This window comes from Miniopterus schreibersii (assembly GCF_964146895.1).
Source record: "Miniopterus schreibersii genome assembly, chromosome: 8".
In the NCBI taxonomy this organism is placed as follows: Eukaryota; Metazoa; Chordata; class Mammalia; order Chiroptera; family Miniopteridae; genus Miniopterus; species Miniopterus schreibersii.
Genome location: NC_138109.1, coordinates 29,170,451 through 29,197,449, shown reverse-complemented (window position 1 = coordinate 29,197,449; position 26,999 = coordinate 29,170,451). Strand labels below are relative to the sequence as shown.

At 48.4% G+C, this 26,999-nt stretch overlaps 1 protein-coding gene across 1 annotated transcript in view; it reads right to left on the bottom strand.

Annotated features, from left to right (window-relative positions):
* LOC308560188 (putative selection and upkeep of intraepithelial T-cells protein 1 homolog) overlaps positions 1–26,999 on the bottom strand; it is a 134,406-nt gene that overhangs the window by 100,641 nt on the left and 6,766 nt on the right. Inside the window, exon 2 of the mRNA XM_081143932.1 lies at positions 25,224–25,424. The gene's annotated coding sequence lies outside the window, so the exon portion shown is untranslated. The remainder of the gene's footprint in view (positions 1–25,223; positions 25,425–26,999) is intronic.

Sequence of the window (26,999 nt, the reverse complement as noted above, 5' to 3'; positions counted from 1 at the left end):
TCGGTATCCACAGTACCTGCTGCCAATGGCACTCAGTGAATATATATCAGGATAATTAAAGAATGGTTTTGCAGAGTGAAATACAGGAGAAAGAGGATATAAAGAGAAGAAACAGAAGGCAACTAATATCTTAGCTCCTGCTTTATGATCAGGTTTAATTCTCCCAAAAGACTGCTATGCATTTTATTCTCTCCCTTCTGCAGATAAGGAAATGAAAGCTCACAGAGGCCCCGTGACTTGCTGGAGATCAGGCAGCTGGAAAGTAGCAGCCGCAGGACTCCATGTCCCATGCAGGATCTACAGGGCCCTTTCATCATCCTGGGCTAACTCCAGTTGGCCTAAGGATATTTGGCCAGAGCCTCAGGACCCAGAGGGCAGCCCCTCCCCACCCATTCTCTACCCCCACCCCAGCTGTGCAAACAGACTCCAGCTGGCAGGTTGCAAGGAGGGCCAGGGGAAGGTCTGGCAGGTCTGACAGGTCAGGGTGAGCTGGGCTTTCCTGAGAACAGCTCCTACCCCAAGGTGGCCTAGAATACATCCTTCTGCCGGCTCAGGAGAGGAGATGAGATCCTGGCTGGCTGGCTGACTCCAGGTGCTGTGATCTCAGCCAACAGGCTGACTCTGAAAGTAACTCCGCCCCAACCCCCTGCTCCAAGTGCAACAGGGCCCCTCCCCGGTGAGCTCTGCACTGACTGGACTCAGTGCAAATCCCTGGGTCTTGCAGCAGGCACCAAGAGTGGGTGACATCAGAGGCCCTGTGCCTCCCCCTGCACCATCACGCCACTGGGTGCCATGGGAGGGACAGAATGCTTGGACCCCATGGGCTTGCTCCCTCTGCCTGACTGTGCCCTTTCTATCCTCTCTGCCTCAGAGGCTTACCTTTCACAGAATTAGCTTCGTCTCCCCCTTTCCTCCCTCCAGAGCCCAGGCAAGACCAGATGTTGTTATCCTAAGGGTCCAGTCACCAGTTCTGCAGCAATCCCGGGCAGGGAGTGAGTGCTGGCGGAAAAGACCCCCTGCAGAGAGCACTGTGCAGGGTGCCCACTGTGGTACACTCACACCACAACCTCTTCCCAGCCTGACACTGCGGAGTGTGAGCTGCCTTAGTTGAGCGATTTTATTTCTGAAGCATCAGATAATTCAGCTCTTGGAGGAATGGGCACGAAGATCGATTCATTCACACTAAGAGAAACCCAGGCTGCTGCATACACTGAGCAGTGGGAGGCACGCACACCTCCCTGCACACGTGGCTCTCAGACAAGCTTGCACACAACCCCCCTCTCCCCCCCAGAGAGTTGGGAGCCACCCTGCCCAAGGGCTGACACCGCACCAGCATAAAGGGGAAGCATAACCCTGATTGGGGATCTCTGCCACTCCTCCCTTGAGGCTGCCTGTAAACACTCAATTTTAAGATCAGGCCCCTGAGAGTCAGAGAAGCAGCATCGCAGCGGGAGGGACCTTCCCAGCTCAAGAAAACACACCTGTCCCTCCTATGAGCGGACCCCGGGGAGGCAGCCAGTCCAAGGCACAACCTGGAATTCATAAAGATCTCCTCAACCACTTAACAGACATTGAATGTTCACCTTCTATGTGCTAGACCTTGGGATGGGGATGGGGTGGCAGAGGAAACAGAGTTTAGAGTCAGGAAACATTGGCCTGGTGTCATCTCTCATGTTGTTTCATCTCTCACGTCAGACGAAGACGCAGCAAGCGTCTCTGGCATACCAACTGGTGTTGGCCATACTCACAGGGGTGATTTTATTTAGCTCAGTTCTCTATATGATAGATGTAAAAACTGGGACCAGAAAATGTGTCATTGGTCCAAGGTGACAACTACTGCCTCCATTTGCTCCTATGTAAAATGGGTTCATAACAGTAGCGACTTCCTAGGGTTGTTGTGAGGATAAATGAGTTTTGTAAATTCTTAGAACAGTGCCTGGCACAAAGTAAGGGGTCAATAAATGTTACTCCTAGTTGAAGTGCTTGTCCTCAAGTCTGTCCATAAGAACAGCAGAAACTGAATTCAAGTAACTCATACTTGGTTTTTCTCCTACCATACCAAGCTTCGTTCGCATTCTGTTTGTAAATATCTCCGACAGAGAGCTACTGGGTGTTAGCTCTATACTAGGGGCACTGGAAGTGTGAGCAGCTCTAGGTCTGGTGTGCAAAGCTCCCTGTAAACTGGCTGCTCCCCCTTCCTAGCCTCACCTCCTCTCCTCCCTTCAGCAGACTCTTTCCTCAGTCATGATGAGCAGTAACTACTTCTCCACAGAGCTGACCCTGGTTCTCCTGCGTCCAGGTCTTTGTCCAGACTTAAGACTTTCAGTCTCTGTTTCTGTGGGCTCTGGAGTCCCAGGACTTGCACCCAGGGGTTCTCCTGAGATAAGTCTTGAGGTCCATGAGATGTAAGAGAGATCAGTTAGCTTTCAAGTCAGAGCTATGGCTCCAAGTTCCAACCTGTCACTTTGGCTGTGTGACCTTGAATGAGTTATTTAACCCCCCTGAACCCAAGTGTTCTTATCTGAAAAGTGTGTGTAGTAATCCTCATATGGATTGTATTAAGTGAAAGACTATAGAGAGAGTACTCTTCAAATTTTCAATTCACACACACGAACTACATTAAGAGATAGTTTTCTCAATTTTTAATTCTCTTTCATAAGTTTTTTATGAACTTTTCTCATCATAATATGTTAACCATACAGAAATCCAGTTTAAAAAGGCATAAACTTAACACCAACCAAGATATTTGGTCATTCTGAATTTCATCTGGAAGTGGTTGATGACATGTTCAGAGAGTTTCAAATCCCAGAGGAATGACCCCTGAACCTTACTGAGAATTCTGCTTAATTTTGTCTTCAGCATGTAGCCACAACCCTCTTCATCTTTCAAGGCCCATCTTCAAGTTGAATTACAACTGTGGTGTCGTCCTGTGTATTGTGAGCTCCTTGGGGACAAAGGCTGGGTCTGATTTATCACAGAGTCTAAGGAAGCATCCAGTAAATCATTGAATGAATGGAGGACCACCATGCATTTTGATGGGCCATCCAGCCATCTGATTGTCCACTCATCAAGTGCGAGTTAAGGACTCTGTCTTGTATAGGGAATTCCCCCTTCAAAGATGAGAGACTACACCTTCTTTGTCCTCTTGTGTTCTTTCTTCTCTTGGGATCCTTCCAGCCAGGTCCGTCACTCTCACCGGGATCCTCTGCCTTCCCCATTGATTTCTAGTGCAGCCCCTCCTATCCCTACCCAAGCAGGACTCACACCTTCATGCAGGTGGAAGTTGGGGCTGGCACCTCAGAAGGAACAATGTCCCATGGTCCACAGCTGGAGGCCTTTAAGGACATCTGGATGAAACATCAGTTGCTCTCTCAGCCTTTCAAGCCCCAGGGTGCCAAATCTGAGCCTAGGCAGATAAGGAAGCTAGATTTTCATGTGCACATTTGGCGTGGGGGGAGGGGAAGCTGGGGAAAGGCCGAATCTCACTTAGCCCAGAAAGCCTTTCTTATCTACAAATTCTTTGAAGTTGGGGAGCTCTCAGAGACTGGCAGCCAAGTCCCCATCAGCTCTCAGCTGGAGAAGCTGGGTCCAGTCCTGGAGTCATTCTGAGCCTCAAATGCCTACAAGTCAATTCATTCACTCCGCAGCGCTTCTGAGCCTAGGGAGTGCTGGGCTCTGTGCTAAAGGCCAAGGAGGCTGAGATGAATCAGACCCACATGCTTATTTGCAACCACAAAAGCTCTCAAATTGCTCTTTGCCCAAGAAGGGATGCAGACATGGAAATAGAGACAGTGCTGAGTGCTTACAATCTTAGGTTCTGGTCTGGAATTTGCTGCCTGCATTTGCTGCCTAAATGCACTCTATAGTGTCTGAGCAGGCTACGGCCTCTCAAGGCCCTGCTCATGCACCTCCCAAGACGGGGGAAACTGTTCCCCTTCCCTCTTTCCTTCCACCACCCCAGCAGCCTGTCCGAGCACCGGACCCTCTGGCTGGCAGACTGTGCTGCCTCCCTTGGAGCTGGAACAACCTGTCCCACGTGTTCTTCTTACTCACCCTAACTTTGAGTCCCTGGGCTGCCAGAACCCCTGTGGCTGCACCTGCCCCAGGACATTCCTGAAGAGAATTGGAGGCAATGTCAGGTTCCCACAAAGCTCAGTTCCTAAAGATTGTTTCAGTGCAAAAAGGGCACTCTAGCAGCAACAGTGAGCAGAAAGCATGATATGACTGTGGGTTGGAGCCCTGGAGCCCAGGAGCCCAGGAACATGCATGAGAAATGATTCACTTGAGCCAGGCAGGAGCCACCAGATAGCTACCAGAAGGGAGACTCAATGGGAGGTCGTGCTGGGCGTTGGGAGGAGAGAGGCTGACTTAGAGACCTGGCTTTAGGGAGTGCTCCAGCTAATGAGAAAGCCTTAATCCCTCCCTCAGGCCATAGGGGAGATAAGACCAGTGAAAAGCAGAAAACAGAAAACAGGGGCAGCTTTCCAGCTCCCAGCCCCTGGCCCAATCCCCACTCCAGCCAGATATGCTCCCCTCTCTCAGCTCCTCCTTCTTAAATCATCTATTCTGGGGCTGCTAAAGTCCCTGCCTTAACAGCTGGAGGACAAGAGTGGTACCTGGTCCATCTCTGTCCCATCCCAGCCCCACCCATCCCTGCACCTGCTCAGGGCCTGAACAGGGCCAAGTCTGGGTAAGTGTGCCCTGAACAAAACATCACACTGGTTTATGCTGGTTGTAGCTGGTGCAGAAGCTGTGTGTCTAAGGCGTATGGCTCAGCCAACTTTAGGGTCAGGAGACCCAGGTCTTAGCCTGGACCTGCCATTGACTTAGTTTGATCAAAGGTGACCTTGAGCAGGTCTTTTTTCTTCCATGGGACTCAGTTTCTCAATCTGAGGACCACACACGATAGCTCTAAGGTTTACTGAGCTATAAAATACCTCATGGTGGCCCAGGAGGACCCTCTGCATTTATTTGGCACAACCTATCGGGGACACCTGCGAAAACCACCATCTCCTTTCTCCCAGGGCACCTCCAGCCCCACCCCACCCCCAACCCCCAACTATTTCTGAGCCCTGGGAACCAAAGGAGGAATGTGTCCAACCGTAAGCTCGGCTAAATCAAGCCAAGTCACCTTTGCTATTTAAAACCTCTCTGTCCGCAGCAGTCTGTGGAAGCTGGGAAGGGAAGCAAATCCCTCCTCATTTAGGAGTCCACTTTGCGGTGGCTTTAAATTCCCCGGGATTAGGAGACCTCAGCACCAGCTTCCCACTGCCCTTTTCTCTAAATTCTCCCTCGAGGCCACTTGGCTGGTTGGAATGTTCAGCCATGCTCAGCCCACCTCCTTGGTGACCAGGCAGGATAAGCACCCTCCCCAGGGACACTGCTAGCTGTCATGTTTCCCAGAACTAACCCACATTGACAATCCCTGGCCCAAGGCATTTCCAAGGGGCCTGAGCTCCACAGCCCAGAAGGCCTGGATCCTGCAGGGGTCAGGGTAGCTGGGGATAGTGTCAGCGGAGACTGGAGCCAATTGAGGATGGAGGGTGCGGTCTAGGGTTGCAAGCTCTTGAGCCCTCTCATGTTCAAGCCAGAGGAGACCCTTAGGATGGTGTGATGAACCCCATTGTACAAACGAAAAAGTGAGGCACAGAGAAGGCTCAACACGCACCCAAAATCACATGTTCCAAGACTGACACTTGGGATACTGAGATAACTTTGTGTCCATTTAGCAAACACTTACAGAAAACTGACTCTGTGCCAGCCATTGTTCAAAGCGCTTGATAAATACCTTTTTTGGTTCTCTTAAGAACCCTGAAGGTAGGTTTTATTATCTCTAATTTATAAATGAAAAGGCTGAAACTCCAAGAGATAAAATCACTTTTCCAGGGTCGCACAGCTAACGTGCCTGATTTGGGTCTGAAGCCAGGCCTGCTCCATGCCCCTCCGCTCCGTACTGTCCGTTCAGCTGGAGAGAAAGTCCAGGCACCGTGCAGTGGGGGGTCCAGGCCAGAGAGCGCACAGGTCAGCAGGCCGGCTCTGAGGGCCGCGGGCTCGCACGGGCGGGGGCCACCCCAGCCACAGGCTGCCCTGCACACTCACCCCTGCCCCGGCACGGCCGCGATGCACGCCTCCAAAGAGAGAATGGGGTCATTCACTCCGCCTTTCATGTGAACGGTGCCCCTGAGGTTGGGCACTGCAGCAGCAGCCCGGGCCTCACCCGCACGGTGGCTGTGAGCCTGGGGTGAGCCTCAGCCACTCAGCCAGGGCTGCAGTCTCAGGGTGAGGGCTCCTCGGCTCAGAGGGGAGGCCTTGCCAGCCCCAGAGGTAACGTGTGCCAGCTGCTGCTGCAGCCCCCACCAGCTCTGCAAGATCACGTGGAGGGCAGCCTCGGTCATATGTCTAGACAGACTGAGAACGGGCCTCGGCATCTTGGGAGAAGTTTCCTGAATTCCTTCCACCTTCGGGAATGGAAACTGAGCTAACAGGGAATTTGTTCTAATTATAGGGAAATAAGGAGAATTGAACAAGAGCTCCTCAAGGTTGAACTCTCTTGGAGGGTTCCTCCAGCACTCCCCATTGTTCATCTCTCCAGTGAGAAAGCCCAGAGCACCGACCGGACTCTGTGCCAGCTCCTGGCTGGGCTCTGGGCAGAGAGGGCCCTGCCCTGCCTGCCAGGAGTGCCCATCTAGTGTAGCAGTAAACAGCGAACCCACAAGCTCAGCCCACGATGGTATAAGTGCCATCAGCAAGGAAGCTTGGGGGTAGAGGACAGCTACGGGGCACAGGTGTCCTCAAGCCCAGCCTGGAGGTCAGGGGAGCCTTCTAGACGAAGTGCCAGTTGAGGGGCTCTTCCTTCCATCCTCCCCCCTCTGCAGGGCCCAGCTGAAACGTCACCACCTTCAGGAAATCTGATTTCTTCAGGACACTCTGATGGTCACTCAAGCCTTACCCATCCCACAAACACTGATTGAAGAGAGAACAGGAAACGAGAGAGGTGAGCCGAATGCGCGTGGAGTTTATGGCTGCTCCCTTCTATAAGAAGTCTCTGTGCACATTTTACCACCTCAGAGGGTGTGTACCAAGGTGTGTATGCACGTGCATGTGTTTCTTTGCTCTTACACATTTCTCAAGTTTCTTTCAGAAAGTAATCAAGCATTATGATTAAGAACCTAGCCTCTGGCATCAGACATGCACTTTTGAATCCCAAATTTGTCCCTGTGTAATCTCCAGCAAGCCACTTAGCCTCTTTGAGTCTCAGTTCCATTGTCAAATTGCTACAATGACAGTAACTTGAGAAGGCTGTGTGGATTAAATAAAGTAATCCATGTTCATTGCTTTACGTAGTGCTTGGCTGTTAAGTGTCTTTATGAACAAGAAGAGTCTCTACCGCCAGCCCCGATGGATGGCCCACAGCATCCCAGACAGTCCCTGGACTTAGTAGGCACTTTACAAATGCCTGGTGCTTGACTGCTCTTTGGCAGAGAATGGAGAAGTAGATATATATGGGCAACCCCAGTGACAGTGAATCCAGTCAGGGTGGTCCAGGGAGACTAGATTCATCACAATATGAGGGAGAATTTTTGAGAATCAGAGCTTTCCAGCAATGTGAGTGAGGAGCTCTCCATCACTGGAGGTGTGCAAGGAGTGACTAATGTCCTCTTGAATGGGAAGCTAAAGGCATTGGAGTTTGGACCTGATTGTCTCTGTGAGCCTGTAGAGCAGTGTGTGTGTTCTGAAAGTCTGTGATTCAAAGATTCTGTGGTTGGATTCCATCTGAGCCCATTTGCAGGCAAAGCCTCTGTAACTTGCTAACCCTGCCCGTCCAGGTGAATTCTACTCTGGCTTCTCTGAGATCCCCTACTGATGTTGGTACAGACACTGCTTAGTCCAAGCAGGGGTGAGCTTCACTTCCATTTGCCAATGAGGATATCATGTGATGCCTCAAATTCCTGTGGCTCCTGCCTACCTTTTCTATTAGAAATAATCCTGTGCACATGCAAAGGCAGGCTGCAGGGAATGGCTTTGGAAATAGGGCAGAGTGAGGAAAAAGGGCTCTCCTGTCTGTCCTGTAAGGGCCTCCAGAGTCTGCCCCACTCCAGCCCCCCGATGTCCCCTCCCAGCCTCTTGCTTAGGCACAGAGCTAACCTTGTCTCCTCCTCTGCTCAGCACTCAGCCTCCCTGCTCCAGCCATTCTCCCTCCTGCATCCTCTCTCCCTCTCTCTTTCCAACCACTCAGTGTATGCTCTTGTCCGAGCCAACTCCCTGGGATACCATCTCTGATTCTCTCTACCTACACAAACCCTGACATTTCCTTATGGCTCATTGAGGTTTCCCTTCCTATAGAAGCCCACAAAGATCTCCTTCCATAGGCTTTGTGTGTTGGGGCACCATTTAACACAGCCATTCATAGATGTTTATTAAGTACCAACTTGGCCCCGGGCTGTTTTCTACACTGGAGATACATCAATAAAGACAGGTGACATCTCTGTTATCACTGAACTTCTGTTGTAGCAGGAGACATGGAAAATAAACACAGAAACAAATAAGTACATGAAATCACTGGTAGAGGTGTGATTGCTGCAAAGAAAATGGAACTCGGGATATAATGGAGGCTACTTTAGAGAGAATGGTCAGGGGAGACCTCTCCAAGAAGTGATATTTGAGCCAAGACCAGAATTATTAAAAGTGCCAACAGTGAGAGGATCTGGGGGGTGGGGTAGGGGGAGATGTTCAGCAACATAGGAAGGCAAAGATCCTTGAATAAGTTTGGTTTGTTCAAGGAACATGGCTGGAACATGGAAAACCAGGCAGAGGATGGGTGAGGTGACAATAGAGAGACAGGCAGGGGAGACGATGAAAACCATGGTCGGCTTGCAACAGGAAGCCATTTGAGGTTTTCCAGCACAGAAGTAATAGTATCTGATTTATGATGTAGAAGATCACCCTGGCTGCTTGTAATGGGGAAAGATGGGAGGCAGGGAGGCCAATCAGGAGCCTACTGGAGTAGATCAGGCAAGAGATGATGGTGGCTTGGACCTGGGAGGCAACAGTGCAGATGGTGAAAGGGGTCCGGTTTGAGATCTATTTTGGAGGTCCAGCTACCTGAGGATGGGGAGAAGGAAGACCTGGCAGAGATGATGGCACTTCTCTGGGTTGTAAAGAAAGATGAGGAACCCTCCAGAGAGAGAAAGAGAAAAGAACATTCCAGGCACTCTTTTTAAAACAGATCCGGAGGCAAAGACGTGGGTGGTGTTTTCAGCATGATGTCTGGGAGTGGCAAGTACCACTGAGTTTTCAGAGATGCCTAGTGAGAGGTTGGGCAGATGAGTATGTAAAGGTCTTGAGCATCATGGTAAGGGCTTAGCCTCTATTTCTTGTAGGTAATAGGGAGACACCGAAGGTGCTAGCACATGAGAGTTGTACCATGTATGTTTATGTAAGGACCGTAGGAGCCCCCATACTGGTAGCTGTGGAAAATGCTTTCATGGGTATTTCATGGGACCCTGTTGAAACATGGTTAGTGACTGTAGAGTGTCCTCTCCCCAAGCCAAAGGCCTCTAGGATGCAGTCTGTCTATGAGTTCTTTGGACATCTAGATGCCTGGGGGACAGATCCAGGTAGCCACAGGCTGCTGGACCAACCAACTTCCATTGACCAGATACACCTTAGCAGTCATGGCCACAGACAGGATAAGCCTGAGCCCATGCACCTGTTGTATTCTTACCAGCTAGTACAAAAGGAAGCTCTGGACACAATTCCTCATGGACTTTCATCACTTGCTTTTCCAAGATTTTAGAGGGAGACTGATGTGTTCACCCTAGCCATGGCTCAATCTCCAAGAAGCTATGTGACTTTATGCAAACACCTTGCTCTGGGCCTGTTTCCCTGTCTGAAAAGTGAAAACACTGAACTAAGAGACCTACAGTGCTTTCTGCTCTGGAACCATCCAACCTGTTCACTTTGCTCCCTTTCTGGTCAGAACCCATTGGCCCTTCTGTTCTTCACATAGAGGAACAAAGCCCAAGTGTTTGGATGGAGCCAGTTCCATGATCGGTCTCAGTCCCCAGGGCCCAGGGGCCCGGTCAGTTCCACTGACGGGAAAAAGCAGAATCCTATGGGGTCTGCTCTGCCCCATGCGTTCTAAAAAGCTCTTGCAAAGCCTGAATTCCCAGCCTGCACACTAGAGCAAGCCGTCCTCCCTTTGAAACCTAAGAAAGTTGCAGGAGCAGCCATTTACCTGTCACATGTTTTTCATAATTTCCCTGGCACCTTCGCTAATCATTGAAGCGGGTGTTGGCGGGCAGCGGGGCGAGCGCCAGGTCTGACGTGGATGTGCAGGGCCGCAGCTCGTGTGGAGGAAGAGAGCTGGAGCTGAGATCATACAGGGTCCCCCTGAGGCTGTCCAGCCGCAAGGGTCTGCTCATGAGTACTGGGGAGTCCTGCTAACTCTAGGAAGCAAGCACAGTTGCAGGATGACAGAACAGGTGTCACATCGGAAAGTCGAGTCAGTGAGTATCTGTGAGCCTGCCCTGTGAGGTGGAAGGAAGGCGGAGAGTTACGGAGGGGTTGGGGGAGACTGAGTGACTCAGGCCTGATGGGGCGATGCAAAGCACCAGGTCATACTCTATCCCTTCTCCCAACAGAGATCAGTGTGTGTGCTGTGCCAGGCACCAGGACACAGTGTAGGACGTGGACGCCGCCCTTTCCTTCCCAGAAATACAGACTAACTGGACATGCGCACAGTGGTTCCAAGTGTACACACTCGGGAGAAGGGGAGACAAGCCTGCCTCGGGTGAGTGCTGGGAAGGCCCTCTGGAGGTGGTGACATGCCAGGCACAACAGGAAAGACACAAAGGACAATAAACAGCTCTGCAGCACCAGTGCGAAGAGCTGGCACTTTGGACCAAATGGGCTTGGTTTCAAGCTGACTCTGAGGCTTTGTCTCTCATCAGTAAGATAGGAAATGAGCTGAGGACATGTCCCTGGTTCAAAGTGGGATCTCCTGACATGGTTCATTGGGAGGGTAGGGGGTAGGGATGAGGGAGAGTCTGGGGGAGAACATCTCCAGTATGGCTTCCTCCCCAACCTTGCTTAGACCCCCCTCTCCTCATGGCCAAGGTTGGAGTACGTAGGGTCTGGGCCAGCACCCCAGGTCCTGGTGGCCTGTTTGCCCTGAGCTTCCTGAGGCGTCAGTATACACAGCAGGCTTCTGTGGGCCCAGTGAATTTCCACAAGCCAGGAGGGCCCCACTCGAAGGCTCACACCTCTGGAACTTGAGATGTTGGCCAAGTTCAGGCCGTGGGAGGGGAAGGCAAGTGCTGCGTCGGCTGGATTTGATGGGGAAATGGGCCTCCAGGGTAGAAAAGAAAAATAAAGAGAAGGATTCCTGCTGTAGCTTGCTCACAGAGAGCTGCAGATCTCAAAGTCTCCCCCTCCACCTCCCACCCCAGGTTTTTGCTGGAGAACTAGCTTCAGGATCTGACCTAGCCAGGACATGCTTCCTCCAGGAAGCCTGCTTGGCTGCCCTGGTCCCTCATGGGCTCTCACTCCTCCAACCCTGTGTGTCGGGGTGTGGCTTCACCCTCATATGGCAAGTACAGTAAGTCCTTGCTTAACGCCACTGATAGGTTCTTAGAAACTGAGACTTTAAGTGAAATGATGTGTAACAAAATCAAATTTACCATAAGCTAATTGATATAAACAAGAGTTAAGTTCCTATATCCTACATCTAATCTCAAAAACATCACCAAACTCCTAAGTAAATAAAGACCCAAAACACTTCTAATACTAAACATTGAAATAAATGTGAGCTTTCCATACATTTAAGAGAGATTAATAAAAACAAGTAAGATGGTTCTTTTCTGACCTGCTTACTCTAGTTCAGGGTCGAGGGTTGCCGGAGCCCATCCTAGCCGCTCAGGGCACAAGGCAGGGGCCCAACCTAGACAGGACACCCTTCCATCGAAGGGCCACTCAACACACAGCCACACTCTCAGTCTAAGACAATTTAGTCACACCAATTCACCCAACATGCACATTTTGGGGATATGGGAGGAAACCAGGAGTACCAGGAGAAAACCACGCAGGTGTGGAGAGAAGGTGCAGCTCCACACAGACAGTGGCCCCCACTGGGAATCAATTTTTTTCTATCAATGTTACAATGGAACCACTTTAAAGGAAAAGACATTATTTCAAGGACCTGCTATATTGCTGTAGTATGCTCTGTTTGGTACAATGCATTTTTGACTCAGATTGTAAGCTTCCGCCAGAAAAGGCAAAGGGAGCAGAGAAAACACACATTTATTGAGCCTTGTATACCTTGCCCCGGGCTGAGCGCATCTCCTATGTCATCTCACTAAAACCTTGCAACAGCCCTCCAAGGTAAGGACCGCTATCTCCACTTCATCGATGAAGAACCTGAGGCTCAAAGAGATGGAAATTCCAGGAGTAGAACCTTAGTCTGCTGGACTCTGAAGCTTCCTGAGCGCCTCCATAGCAAAGCAAGATCCTCCGTGGAGAAATGTATACAGTCTGTGGGGAAATGGTTTTGGAAAATGCTGCATGTTAAGCATCCCTTTTGAGTCTCCCAACCCATAGTACCATATTCAAGGCTCTGAGAGGTCCTGCTGAGAAGATTCCTGATCCACCCACTTTGTCCAGCACTCCCTACTCCCCAAGGACACCTCAGTCACGTTATAGCTGCCGACATCCCCTAAGGCCCCTGGGCACGCATTTTGGGATATGCTATCTGTAACACAAAGATCACCAGAAAACTTAAGGCGGGCCATGAAGGCTGAATTAGAGTGAATGAGAGGGGGCAGGAAGGCGGGCAGATGCGGTGGGGGTGGGCGAGGATGATGAGGGTGGACAGGGCGGCAATGGCCCCAGCAGAGAGCCAATATCCTAAGTACCTGAGCTGTAAACATCTTCTTTGACCACAAAAGTCTGTCTTTAAAGCCAGAAGCTCAGAGCGATTCTATAGTTACGCTGTCGGGCATCGCAGGCCGGAGGTGGTAGCTGAAATGAATGCGTGTCTCTGTTGCCTAAGAAAACAGGCAAAATGCAGCGCAAGGGACTTCAGTTGCTTTAGTTAGGCCGTTGTAGAGGAGTCTAAGCAGCACTCCCCTAAACCACATGCGTTATCCCACCACCCCTTTGCTTATATTCTGCACCCTGAACAGACCTCCTTTCTGCGCATCTCCCTCTGGCCAGCCTCCATTAGGCAGTGTACCCATCAGCAAGACTGAGGCTCCATGCGCCCTGCCTTCTCTGGAACAGGGAATTCCTGAGTCATTTCCCCTCCCAAATGAGGTGCTGGAGACTTAAGATATCAACACCAGGACCTGGAATCTGAGTACCAAGATTAGGCCAAGACATGGTCCTGCCAAATTGTGCCCAGGACTGAGCACACCTGGAGGGATACACACTGGTGTGCCAGTGCACAGTGACAAGCACTGCTGTGTCCACACAGCCCAGGTGGGAGGCTCCTGGAAACCGTCAGGGGAGACACAGGTGAAGGAAAGAGGTGGTGGGGGGGGGCCATCAAAATCTCCAAGCAGACCACCTTATAGATGGAAGTGCCATCAAAATCTCCAAGCAATATCTCACACTTATCTAGAGGGGTGTGTCTCCAAATGTGGTCATGGAGCAGCAGCAGCATCACCTGGGAACAAGTTAGAAACCCACAGTTTGCATGGCCCCCCTCCCAGACCAACTGAGTCAGAAACTCCGTGGAGCCCAGTGAAGCATGTTAATAAGGCCTCCCTCCGGGTGATTCTGAAGCATGCTGGAGTTTGAGAACCGCTGACCTGGAATCCTTCCTGTTGTGATCATTGCTCCTCAGGAGAAACAGCCTTAATCTCCCGTTGTGGACAGTGGCTCAGAGAGGACATCTGTTCCCTGCTAGGACTCACAGCAGATAAGCTGCAGAGCTGGGGCTCCCAACCCATCATTCTCAAGCTTCCTGGCAGGCAGTCGGGCAGAGCAGGGTGCCCAGGGTACTAGGAGCACTGCTTGCCTCAGCCCCAGAGAAAGCCTTAATTGGCTCATTAATAGCTGTGATTAGAGAGAATGGAGAAGCCTTTATCTTTGAAGTGCGGGCCTGCACTAGAAGCTCATGCAGGGAGCTTGCTGTGGCTAATTAAAACTGAGCTGTGTTTCCTGTCAAGAGCCCAGAGTGTTAAGGGCTTCAAGCGAGAAAAATTAAGCTTCCATCTCCATTCAGGGGTAATGGATAGAACCAGGAGAATGAAGGTGAGAAGGGGCCTTTTCAAGGGGCAGGGCCCCTGGCTGGAGGCAGAGCTCCGAGTCTCTTCTGAAGGATGTGACCAAAGAGGTACTGCTGGCTTTGCGGGGGGAGGTGGGAGCGCTCACACGCCCGCAGCGGTGACCCTAGGTCTGCCATGGTCTTCATTCTCATTTTGTAAGCTTTTTGAGCATTTCAGCTTCTGGCCTCTGGCTGCACCTGCTCAGGTGTGTGAAGTGGGGAGGGAGGCATAGCGCGGCAGAGAGGAAAAAGCTCAGAGAAGCCCCGGCTCTTTCACGATGTTGCTGCCCCCTCCAGGGGCCCTCATCACATGAAACGGGGTGGTGATAACCATGCCGCGTGCAGAGTGCAGGTGCGATACAGAGCACAACACCCGATGGGACGGCAGACTTCGGTTATGCCATCGTTACGGTGAACTCTTGGGTGGCACCCTGCCCGTGATGGCTGCCATCAAGCCAGCCGGTGGTGGTGTATGTGGAGAGGAAAATAGGCCAAATCGCACTTTCCTGCCCTTACCGCCTGGCTTTCTTCCTCTCCCTGGAGTTGATGGAAGCAACCTGGTGCTGCATAGAGACAGCGAGCTCTACCCACTAACAGGGGCAATGTGACACTCGCGTCCTGAGCACATAGGCACACCAAGTCCTGGGCTGTCAGACACATCCACACACATTTCTTTATTAATTTTCACAGCCAATATCCAGAATCAACCCACTTGAAAAGATGGGGGAAATGAAACCAGAGAGACCCAAACAGGTAAAGTCAGATACCTCCCATTGGTCTCAAATGTCAAGACTGAGCCAGACTTGAAATCAGGACTTGCTGACCCCACACTTTCATGCTGGCTCCCCCAAACCACAGACATCCATTCAGGTTCATCTCGGCCACACACTTGCTCTGTTTCATTAGCCAAGTGCTTCCTGCTGTGCCCGTTGAAGTCCTACCCACCCTTCGAGGTGCTACTCACAGTCCGCTCGGTCTTGTACCAACCTCTTTCCACGACCCCCTCGCACAGCGCTTGGTATTTCTGTTACAGTTGGAATCGGGTAGTAGCACGGATTGCAGCCTGCCTTCTGTTGGAAAAGGCTGCATGAGCCCGGGCCTCTCCCTTCAGATTGGGATCCTTGGGGAAGCAGAGCCTACAGTCTACCCATCTCTATGCTCCCCTACACCACCCAGCCGCCCAGCCTTGTTCAGAACTCTGTGCAAAAGAGGGGCACAGAGCAGATGTAGCTACTAAAGTGTCCCCTCACCAGGTGGTGGGTGAGTTGGACTAAATCAGTATAAACCTTACATAACCCACCTGCCCCACTGTCTCTCTGACTTCATCGCTTAGATTGCAGCCACATTGGTATCCTTGTTCTTCTTTAGGACATCAGTCAGCCCTGCCTCAGGGCCTTTGCACTGCTGTCTTCTCCAGCTGGAATGGTCTTTCTCCATGGCTCCCGGCTTCATTCCTTCAGGTCTTCTCCTTTTAAAACCATGCCACTCTCCTCCCTCAGCATCCTCTGCCCCCTTCTCCTTTACTTGCCTCACTGCATTATCAACATCTTACATGTTTAAGAAATACTAGGCTGTCAGCTAGCTACCTCCAACTTACCTAGTGAACTGGTTTAAAAATGCAGATACCTGGCTCCCAGGAGGCAAAGTCAGATTTCAGGGGTGGGGGTTATTTGTACTTTATAAAATTTCTCCAGGTGTTTCTGATGCATAGGCAGGGCTCAGAACTGCTGTGGAAAACCACTAGAACAAACTAAAGCCTCAGCCTCAACTTTGGCCTTTATTCTATCTCCCCCCTTTACATTGTCCCTCAAACTGCAGGGACCTCTGCTGCTCTCTGACCATAGCGTCCATGTGGTGCTTGCGCTCAGCCTTTGCTCACACTCTCTTCTCTACTCTAACTGTCCTCTCCAGGACTTTCAGCTCATTCTCCAAGGCACCGCTGATGCCACCTTCTCTTAGAAGCCAATCTGTTCCCTTCAGCCTCCACCCCCTGCCCAAGTCAGAGCCCATAACTTCTATACTCAGAGGGTCTTGCACATGTCTATGGAAAAGGAGTTATCACACTGTCTTGTGATCAACTTTCCCACTGCATGTCCTTCCTTCTCTACAGACCATGACTGAATAAGGCAGCGACGGAGTCGGATTCGCTGATATTCCTAGTGCCCAGCGCAGTACTCAGCACACAGCGGGTGCTTCACAGACGCTGTGTGTGCCTGAATGTCCTAATAGATGTGTGGGTGTTCAGGCACATGCATGCTTGGCAAAATCAGGAGTTGTAAGCTTGTTATAATTTATCTTCAGACTGACCCAGCGTTCTCCAAGTTCATCTCAGCACAGCTGGCCATTGATTCTAGCCCATGTCTGTTCTTAGGACAGACCCTGACAAGCAATTTTCTACCCCCTATCAATGAGTGACCCAGCTTGGCTGGGCAGCCCTCCCCTCCTGGAGGGCTTTGCTCTGTCCCAAGCAGAGCAAGGAACCCAAGCCTTCTGCTACAAAGGTTCTAGATATCAAAGCAGCCCTCAGAGATCATTTGTTCATGGGGAGGACTTTCTCCTACCTCTCCAAGTCTGGTGACAGACACTCAGCCCACCACATCACAGGATGTAAAGACATTTATCCCTGATGGTGCTCTAAGCAGAAAGAAAAATCATCACACACACACACACACACATATGCAACAGGAAGCTCTATAGTTTGGCATAAACTATCAGAGATCATTGGATGCAGCCTTTTCACTCTTTACTTGGATAGAGAGGGCCAGAGAGATCAGGCACTTGCTGATGTCGCTGGGCCCTTGCAGGACTCAACCCCTTTTAGGCGGAGGCTCCTACCCTGCCATCCTTCCCCACCTCTCACCCCTCGCCTGCCAGAGAACGGCTGGACTTCCTCTTAACGAGAGCCATGATTTATGTCGGCTGGGCCCAATTAGCGCCAAGCTCTCTCCGGCCGCCAAGTGCCCCGCCGGCCAGCAGCTGAGGCCTGTCTGGCAGGACATACTTGGATGATGAAGCCATGCTGCGTGCTAAGCTCGGCACAGGAAAGAGCAGCTCCACTTGGATGCCCACCAAAGGCTGCCAGGCTTGGCTCCTTCCCATGAGTTGGGCAACAAGGCTTTTCTGGCAGGGGATAAGGGCAGTGCTTCCTGGGCAAGAGGGGCGAGGCTGGCCTGGGAGAGCACCACTCCAGGGCAGAATGCCCTCCCCGGCCTTGGCGGGGCCCGGTGAGTGTAGGCGGCAAGAGAACCCTGAGCTGGGAGCCAGGAGACCTGGACTCAGACCCAGCTCTTCCATCAACTCCCTATTGGGTGACCCTGGGCACAGTGTTTACCTCCCTTTCTACACCTCAACTTCTCCCCTATAAAGTGGGGAGGATTTCCTTGCTTACCTCAGGAAACACATGAAGCACATTCGAGATCTCAAACAAGTGCCCACTCTCTTCAAGCCTCACTTTCCTCATCCATAAAATGGGACAAGCACGGCACCTCCCTCAGAGCTGGCATGAGGATTATACAGTGTGTGGCATGTGATGAGAGCCAAATCCGACATGACCTACCCCTCCCTCTTATGATTAGTGCCACAGAGAGGCAGTCATGCTTTGATTCTTAGTTTTTTTTGTTAGTTTTTAAAGATTTTTTAAAATTGATTTTGAGAGAGAGAGAAACATTGGTGTGAGAGGAAACATCAATAGGCTGCTTCCTGCATGTGCCCCTACTGGGGATCGAGCCTGCAACCCAGGCATGTGCCTTGACCAGGAATCGAACCAACAGCCTTTCAGTACACGGAAACGATGCCCAATCAACTGAGCCACACCGGCCAGGGCTGATTCTTAATTTTTAACATGCCTTCTTTACATGGGTTGGTGTGAACATAAAATTCAGAAACTGAGGCTCAGAAAGTAGCTTGTGTGAGCTGGCACAACTAAGAGCTATCTGACTCTGCAGTCCATGTTCCATCCACAGTACAGTATCCACTCACCACCCGCTGGCTTGCAGACCCTGCTTTTAGTGATGGGTGTGCAGCTTAGAGCTGGCCTGCAGAGCTCAGATGTACCAACAGATACAGCCCCTGGCTGCTACTCCAGATCATCCCCCTTATGTTGATGGTGGTACTTCTGAAAAGCCCAACCTTCTAGGAGAAGAGACTGAAACAGAAAGCAAGGGAGGATTGGCCTGACGCGCAGTGAGTAGTGTGCAGGCCTGAGGAGCTGACCACGGGTCCAGGCTCTGTCCTGGCCCAGCCAGGTGCATGCCCTGCCATGCTGGGCCACCCATCCTCCTCTACAGGCTGTCCTAAGAGGCTCAGGCTGGGAAAAGGAACACATGGGTTATAATCCCAAGTCTTTCTACAAGACTTTAGACAAGTGCTTTTAAATTGGGGGCCTGAGTGTGCCCCTTCTGGAATACAGAAGTGTCATGAAAACTGATCAGTGTGGTGCCCTTCTCACAATAGTATTTTTTGCTCCTATAAACTTTTGAGCAGTAGGACAACCGACTCCTCTTGGCTTTGTGCTTCAAACTGTTTCTTCAACATTTTTTTTTTTTTAAATCAAACACTCCCCCCTTCATCTATTACTGTCTCCGGGACACCCAGCAGGGGGATAAAGAATGCAAGGGAGATGGCTGTGGAGCCCACATCAATCTGCAGCCTTCATCTCCACTCCAGGAGGACTGGCCAAAGCCCTGGCCAAGCCCCGCGAACATGAGAGCCTGCAGCTCCCAGAGAAATAAGCACGCTTTGGAGTGAGATGAGAGCCAGCAGAAGTCAACAAGCTCAGAGGGACTTGAGACATTTTTGGATCTTTAAGCAAAGAATTAATTCATTTGGGGGAAGTTGTGGGCTGCTAGGTCCCTATCTGATCTAGATAAATAATGAGCTGCCCATGAAATGCCTTAAGTTTCTTCCCCAAACCTGTCATCATCCCCTGCTGTCCTCTTTCCTTCCGAGGAGCTAGGACCCATGTCTCCTGATTTATTCGAATTCACCACATGCACGCACACCCCAGTGCTGAGCATGCAGAAGGTGCTCCATAGAAGCTCCATTCATGATCCTCAGCCCTCATTGAACAGGGCCCCAAGTGAACTCTGTAAAGATGTGATCACCAGAAGCCAGTCCTGTTCTGAGTAGGTGGCAGGTGTCCACTTTGGCTAAACTCACAAATGTTGCAGCCCATGAATTCTGGGGAAAAATGGTCAGCTCATATGTGATTCATCCCAGCCACGGAGCCTCTGTGTGTGACCTTAGATAAGTGAGCATGTGGTGGAATGTATGAACACTCAGAACAGGGACATCAGGAGACACCCTGGTCCAATCAACTTATAAATGAATGCATGTCTGTTTACTCATAAGCAGATGGTGTCTTTCTGATCTCCGAATGGCTGGGCGTGGGGAACCCAGAGGAGTTGAGACAGAGGAAGAGATATGTGAGAATGGAATGAACACCAGTTTACAAAAAGTTAGTCACTGGATCGGTGACAAAATGGTCAAAGACAGAAAACAAATTTAATCCTTGGTATTATTATTAAAAAGGATAACACTAAGGTTGCCTAATTCATTTCTTACTTTCCTAGAATTGAATTTCACGTTCAATCATAGGCTCATCAAATAAGCTTTATTATGCCCGTTTTATAGACGGTGAAACTGAGGCAATGAGCAGTAAAGTGCCTTGCTCCAATATCTTGTTAACAAAAGTCATTAAAAGTCTGTGCTTTACTTCTGAAATCATAAAACGTCATCAACTTGACCAGTTTTATTCCAGAGTGAGAATGATGGAAAAAAAGATTCTAAAAAATTATGAACCATTCATTAAACTTCCTTCCCAAGTGCCTTCCCAGGAGATGAAAAATCTTTGTCTCATACAACTAACTTATGTCAGGCTTCCTCGGAAATACCTTTTGCTCTAATTTTACTTTACGTGGCTGAGTCCTCAAGTTCTATTCTAATCCCCTTCTTTTCTTATTTTATACACTCTCATTCACATCTGTGACTAAGCGTACCTGTAAATTGCCCATCTCTAGCAGGGAGGCATGTTCTACTGTGGGCATCTGGCCTGACTATCCCCACAGCACTCAAAACTAGACAGAGCAGTTTCTCTTCCTCAGGCAATACTGTCCTTTCTTTCACACTCAATCACGGAACAAAGGAGGAAAGACAGAAAGAAGAAATGGAAAAGAAGAGAGGAGGGAGGGAGGGACAGGGAGAGGAAAAGGAGAGGAAGAGAGAGGAAGAGAGAGAAGGAAGGAAGAAGGGAACAGGAAGATGGGTGGTGCCAGAGGAGTCTAAAACGTTGTCTAGTCAACCCCTCGTTCTTCAGATGAACAAGCCGGCTAGATGGAATTTCATCTAGGGCTGGAAATCCTGGCTTCCTGACATCTGGTCAGGATCTTCGTAAGAGCGGTGACACAGAGCACTGAGAAATGACACAGGGAAGGCAGAGGGCCAGGGCGGAAAGCTGGGCCTTCGCTTCAGCACACTCTTCACAATGTGTGGTCATAGATTTGTCTGTTTACATGTCTGTCTTTGCAGCATCAGCTCTGTGAGCCCAGGGACCATGCCACGTTCACTACTGTATTCCCAGCACCGGACATGGGGCCTGCACCGTTCACAGTGGCAACAACAAAGAAAGTACCTAGGAATTAATTAAACTAAGACTACAGGAGACCTCTGTGTAAAAGAATGTAGCACTAATACAGGACACAGAAGATGATCTGAATAAGGAGAGATTCCTGCTCATGGATGGGCTGACTCAATATTAAAAACATGTCCCTTCTCTGAAACCAATATAAACATTTAATAAAAGGCCTATCAAAATTCCAGTTGATTTTTTGAGAACTCAACACCCTGACTCTAAAATATACATGGAGAACTACAAATGCATTTAACCTAAAAACGTTAAACATTAAAAAAGAAAGATGAAGAGATGAGAACTCACCTTTCCAAATACTGACATGCTACAAAACCACGGTAATAAACACGTTGTGGTGCTGGCACAAGAGCAGACGGGCCAGTACGCCACTGGTATGGAGCAGAGCTCAGCAGCACGCACACCCACGTTCACACACGTGCTGTGCTGGATACTGTCTGCCCTTCCAGACCCCTTCTCCACCCTTCTCTACTCTGCCCTTGTCCCAAGAGGCCGGCTTCCCTGCACTGCATTACCCTCCTCCCCTGCCCCACGATTCCCAGTTCAGCTGGGCTATTCAGAGACACTGGGGGAAGGCTGGAGGGGGAAAGATGGCAGATCCTCAGGCCCTAGCTCTCTCCCTGCCGGGGTGCAGGGAGGTCCGGGCTGCATTCCTCTTCCAAAGACCAGAACACCAGCCAGCAGTCACTCTTTCCCTTGCCCCTTCTTGTCCGGGCGGAGGGTGTGCGGGATGGGGAGTGAAGGGTAAGAGCTTCCCCATTGTTGCTACCTGAGTGTCCCGTCTACCCTTGTTGGTTTCCTTAACCTTCTAGTCCTTCATTGAGCTCTCCTCAGCTGCTCCATTTGGGTTGCATTCTGTTTTCTGGGAGGCCCCTCACAGATGATAGATAGATATAGATAAGGGATGAGGAATGTCCGGCCCACGGGCCGTATCCTTTGGTCTCGCCCTGCCAAGCCAACCACAGGCAGGACTTGAAATTCAATAAACCTAGGGGCTTTTTTCACAGCTAATTATTAAGTTGATAATTTGGTATGGCCCGCTAATGATGTTATGTTCAAATGGCCCTTGGCAGAAATAAAGTTCCCTACTCTTGATATAGATAGATGATAGATAGATAGATAGATAGATAGATAGATAGATAGATAGATAGATAAATTATATGTGTACAAACTTAACATACAATAGAAGTAACTCAGTAGCTCAGTTCAATAGAGATTGTTAAGTAAGTTGTGTTTAGAAAGCTAGCTCTCACATGTGGAAGAGGAAAACTGAATTCATTACTAAATACCACACACAGAGGTGATACTGGGTAGATTAAAAGGACAAATGCAAAAGATAAAAATATAAAGTTAATAGAATGATAAAGTTAATAGAAGAATGTAAAAATATAAAGTTAATAGAAAACAGAGGAATATTTTTATGACTTAGAAATGGGAAAGAATTTCTCAACAAAATTTTAAAAATACAAGCAATAAGAGAACAAAATGAATTTGATTCCCTTATAAAAATAAGATTTCTGTTCAATGAAGGACACTACGCAGAAAATAAATAACTAAAAGACAGGAGAGATGATATTCACATGTCTAAAGTGACAAAAGACAGATATCTAGAAGATACAAGGACCTCCTGCAAATCAACAAGAAAAAGAGAAAACTCAAGAAAAGTGAGCAAAGGACACACGCAGGCAATTTTCAGAAGAGAAAACCCCCCAAAAGACAAAAAGCATATGGAGAGTTGCTCAAACTCATTAGTAAATAGAGAAATTCAAGTTAAACCTCAGTGAGATATTACCTTAAATAATTTACACAAATAAAAATTAGTAAACTGGATAATGGAAATACAGGGTGGGGCAAATGTAGGTTTACAGTTGTTCATAAGGCAAATAATACACTGATCAGTAAGTAATAATACAAGAATAAATTCTGTTCGAGTACTCACAACTCTAAGCCTACATTTGCCCCACCCTGTATTTGTAGGGACATAGGATTCCCTACACCCCTCAGGGTGGCAGGATTTTGAAGGGAAGTAGCAGAGCCAATCTGGAGAACATTTCCTATCACTTAGCCAAATTAAGTATGTGCATATTTTATAATTCAGCTATTGAGCAACTGGGTATGCATTCCCCAAAAGGCAAATCCAGATTTGTAAGAAAATATGGACAAGGATGCTCATTGTAGCATCATTTGTGGAGTTAGGGAGTTGGAGGAACCCTGGAAAATTATCACTCAGAGAGTGAACAGGTAAAATGAATGGGATAGCACCATTGCATATTATGCAGCAGTCAGAAGAAATATAAATTGATTGTAAGAGCATACTCTTTGGTGGAAAAAGAGCAGAACCAGATCAACGATCCATCAGTTATATAAATTAAAAATACATGCATACAACACAATATATATCTGCAAGAACATATACAAAAAATACACATTAAATTACTAATAAGATGGAAAAGGGGATATCATGACAGAGCTATATGGTCATCTCAATATTAAACACAAAAAATGTACAGTTGTGGAAAACAAGAACAATATACAAAATTTAATTGTATTTTATATACTTGCCAAGTACAGTCATAAATTGAAAAAATTTTAATGTTATTTATAAAAGCATAGAAAATTATGAAATGCTTTATGGGATAAATTTTACAAAAGATGTACAGGTTATATATACTAAAAACCTCAAAATATTGCAAGGGGGGAGTTAAGGAAAATCTAAAGAGTGATAAGCCATAATTATGGATCATAAGACATATTATTAAGATGTAAATTCTGTCCTGATTGATTCGGAGAGTCACTGCAATCTCAATCAAAATCTCAGCAAGATTTGTGAAAAATTAACAAATTTATTCTAAAATTTGTATAAAAATGCAAATGATTTAAGGCAGCCAAACAATTTGAAAATAAAGAACAAAGTTGGAAGACATGTGGCTAGTTTCATGACTAATGATAGAGCTATAGCAATGAAGATGGGGTGGTGTTGCTGTAAATATAGGTGTGTATATCAATGCAACAGGATATAGAGTCCAAACGTAGGCCCACATAGAAATAACCAATGATTTTTGATAAAGGTACCAAGGCAATCCAACACAAAAAGGATAATCTTTTCGACGAATGGTGCAGGGACAACGGATATCCATTCTCAAAAATGAAGGAAGGGAGGAAGGAAAGGAGGGAGGGAGGGAGGGAGGGAGGGAGGGAGGGAGGGAGGGAGGGAGGGAGGGAGGGAGGGAGGGAGGAAGAAGCTGTTGATTCTTACCTTACACCTCATACAAAATTTAACTAAAATAGGATTGCTGACCTAAGTGTTAAACCTAATACTATAAAACTTATAGAAGAAAACAAAGGAAAGAAAACCCAAGTGACCACGGGTTAGGCCAAGATTTCTTAAATAAGACACAAAAGCCCCAAATTATAAAACAAAAGAAACATGATAAATTGGATTTCTTCTAAATGAAAACATTTGCTCTTCAATGACATGAAAATACAAGCCATGTACTGGGAGAAAATATTTGCAAAACCATGTTTGACAAGAGTTGTAAGCAGAATATTTAAAGAACTATCACAACCCAGTAAAAACCCAAACAGCCCAGTATAAATGAGCAAAAGATCTGAACAAAGACTTCACTAAAGGAGATATAAGAATGTCAAAAAAGCACGTGAAAAGATGTTTAACATCATTAGTCACTAGAGGAAATGCAAATTAAAACCACAATGAGATACCGCTTCCTATCCACAAAGATGACTGAAGTCAGCTCTTATCAAGTGGATTCCCCAGCCACAGATTCAACGGCTACAGACAGAAAATACTCAAGAAAAAGAGTTACATTTTTGCTGGCATGTACTATATAGTTAGGCCTACGCTGGTTGCATCTGTACTAAACATGTGCAGACTTTTTCCCTTGTCACTTTTCCATAAACTATACAGTACAACTATTTTCTCAGCATTTACATTGTATTAGATGTTATAAGTAATCTAGAGATGATTTAAAGTACATGGGAGGACGTGCATAGGTTCTGTGCAATCACTATGCTATTTCACATAAAGGCCTTGAGCACTGGCCGATTGTGACATTTACAGAGGTCCTGGAACAAATACCCTGCAGTACTGAGGAACGACTATAATTTCAAAACAGACAAGACCAAGTGCTGCTGAGGTCATAACTGGAACTCTCGTAACTCTCACACACTGCTGGACGCCTGACACAGGAGTGCTCCAATGGTATCAATTAGCCATAGCAGCTAGCAGGAGCAGCGACTGTGAACATGGTCTGTGCACAGTGATAAATGAAAAACTCCGGCAGTTTCTACACTCACCAAGTTTCTGTCCTGTAACAACCCTTTGAATTCACTCTTAAGAGCTCACTTCCCTAGTCCTGGGCGAAGGCTCCTTGTGACAGCCAGAAATGGTGGTCCCTCCAGGTGCAGCATGTCTGCAAAGTCTCGGGGAGAAAGGGCTGGAACTCTGAGGCAACGGTTGGCACTGACGCAGCTAGACCGCATGCAGGATCCGATGATCTGAGAGGGGAAGAAAGATGAATCTGCTAAACGCTCTGGACAGATTAAAAAAAATCTCAGAGGCGAAACTGGACTTAAGCTTCTACCACTTTCGTGGCCATGGATTCCAAGGCCCAGGGCTTCTGTATCGAGGCAGCTCTGGAACATGATCTAGAGTCAGAAAAAAAGCTTAGTAGCTGTAAGATCTGGGACAAATCATGTCTTCTGACTTGCCTCCAATTCCTCACCTCCACTACTGCCCTCACGCCCTCACTGGACCCCCCGAATTCCTCACTTGCTACCTCACCAACCTCCACACCAAAGTATGAACCGTGTTCTAAAAATGTAAATCAGATCATATTTTCTTCTTTCAAACCTTCCTAGAGCTTCTCAGTAAAGCTAGAATTCCAACTCCTATTTCCACCTACAAAGTCTCCCTTTCCCCCCCACCTCCCCAATCTGATCTCTTAGATTTTTCTTTCCAGTGTCGTCTGTGTCTGGCTTTGCTAGACTTCTGTTGCCTGAACACACCAGGTGGCTCCCTCCCCAGGCTGTGCCCAGGCTGGGCCCTCTGCTGGGGGCGCTCTTCCCCCACCTTCTCCTGGCAGACTCCTCATCATCCACCAGAGACTCTATCACCTCCAGACCCTCCACTGGTACTGGCTACTTCTTTATTATTTTTCTTCATTAACTGGAAAGTAAGGTCAATGTGAGCAAAGATCCTACCTGTCTTGTTTACCAGTTCTTCAGCACCAAGCATTGATTAGACTCAATACATACGTCCAACATGAATAAATGAATGAATGATGAATGAATGAATCCCTTTCCCCTCTGTACAGAAGTCACCACCACTACCACGTGCCACACACCGACGAGGCACTTGCTAAGCATGAGCTTGTCTAGCAGGTGGCAGGCTCTGGAGCCACACTGCCTGGGTTCAGACCCTGGCTCCACCACTAATGTCTATGTGACATGTGACTTTGCTCAACGTTTTAGGCCTCAGTTTCCTCAAGTATAAGATGAGGATAATAATAGTACCTTCCTCATCCAGGGTGTTAAGAGTTAACACATTTAACTGAAGTGATCACACAGTGCCAGGCACATAGCAAATGTTCAATAAAAGTTAGTAATGATTATATCCTTGAAACAAGCAACTCTGTAAGACAGGATATCTCAAGCTCAGCATGACTGGTATTTTGGGTTCCTAATTCTTTGTTGTGGGACCTATCCTATGCATGTAAGATGTTCACAGCATCCTGGCCTCTACCCACTAGAGGCCAGTAGTACCTTTCCAGTTATGATAACCAACAAAGTCTTTAGATATTGCCAGATGTCCCTGTGGGGGCAGGAAGGGCAAAACCACTTGCTATAAGGCATGAACTTTTATTCCTATGGAAGGTATGAATTTGAAAGTTCACAGAGTTTAAATAACTTGCCCAAGGTCATAAGGAGCAAAGATTCAAAGCCTCGTCTTCCTGGTCCCACAGCACATGTTCTTTTCTCCACAGCTCACTGTGCTGGGGGCCCAAGCCCCCCTTCGCTCACCCTGGTCGGCTCGCACACTCACAGATGTGTGCTAATTACACAGCAATGTAA